General features: G+C 69.9%; 1 long non-coding RNA gene across 2 annotated transcripts; it reads left to right on the forward strand.

The window, feature by feature from the left end:
• Window positions 1–100: 100 nt before the first annotated feature.
• On the forward strand, window positions 101–1,168 carry LOC113979803. 2 transcript variants are annotated; one of them, XR_003537989.1, is made up of 2 exons: window positions 101–449; window positions 500–1,168. It is a non-coding gene; the product is annotated as an uncharacterized LOC113979803 (long non-coding RNA). The 2 variants fall into 2 exon arrangements; XR_003537990.1 differs by having other exon boundaries at window positions 101–228.
• The last annotated feature ends 26 nt before the right edge of the window (window positions 1,169–1,194 follow it).

Here is a 1,194-nt window from a genome sequence, read left to right on the forward strand (position 1 = left end):
CCACCAGGGCCACTAAGGGGCCACCCAGGGCCACCAGGGTCATCAATGGGACCACCAGGGCCACTGTGGGGTCACCCAGGGCCACCGAGGCCACCAAGGGCCACCAGGGCCACCCCGGGCCACCAGGGCCACTAAGGGGCCACCAGGGCCACTGTGGGGTCACCCAGGGCCACTGGGGCCACCAAAGGCCACCAAGGGGCCGTCAGGGTCACTGTGGGGCCACCAAGGGTCAGCAAGGCGTCACCAAGGACCACAAGAGTCACCAATGGGGCCACCAGGGCCACCATGGGCCACTGTGGGGTCGCTGAGGCCACCAGGGCCACCAAGGGCCACCAATGGGGCCACCAGGGTCACCAAGGGTCACCATGAGCCACTGTGGGGTCGCTGAGGCCACCCAGGGCCACCAAGGGGTCACCCAGGGCCACCAAGGGTCACCAGGGCCATCAGGGGTCACTGTGGGGTCATCCAGGGCCACCATGGGGTCGCTGAGGCCACCAAGGGCCGCCAGGGCCACCAAGGGGTCACCCTGGGCCACCACGGGGTCACTGGGGCCACCACGGGCACGGCCAGAGCCATCGAGGGCCACCACGAGGCCACCGCTGGGGCCACCCCAGGGAGAGGCGAGGGGTGGCCAAGGCCACCGTGGGAACAGCCAGGGCCACCACGGGCCACCAAGGGCCACCAGGGCCATCGATGGGGCCACCGCTGGGCTGGACTGGGCCACCACAGTGAGAGGCAGGGGCCAGCCGGGGCCACCATGGGGCCACCAAAGGGACCAGAGGAGCAACCAGGGCCACAGAGGGGGTGGCCACGGCCACTACAGGGACAGTCAGGGCCACCACGGGGACAGTCAGGGCCAACCACGGGATCAGGGCCACCGTGGGGACAGTTTGGGCCACCACGGGGTCAGTTTGGGCCGTTGTGGGGACAGTTTGGGCCACTGTGGGGTCCCCAAGGCCACTGTGGGGACGGTTTGGGCCACCACGGGGTCAGGGCCAGCACAGAGTCAGTTTGGGCCACCACGGGGTCAGTTTGGGCCACCACGGGGTCAGTTTGGGCCACCACGGGGTCTCTGGCTCCCGTGGGGACAGTTTGGGCCACCCCGGGGCCCGTCAGGGGCCACCTGGGGCCGGTCACGGACAGGAACCAATAAAGGTGACACCAGTTCGTGGAGCCCCGTCTGTGCTGGGGGGG

Source organism: Neopelma chrysocephalum, unplaced genomic scaffold (assembly GCF_003984885.1).
Source record: "Neopelma chrysocephalum unplaced genomic scaffold, ASM398488v2 Primary Assembly neopelma1_89212, whole genome shotgun sequence".
NCBI classification, from domain to species: Eukaryota; Metazoa; Chordata; class Aves; order Passeriformes; family Pipridae; genus Neopelma; species Neopelma chrysocephalum.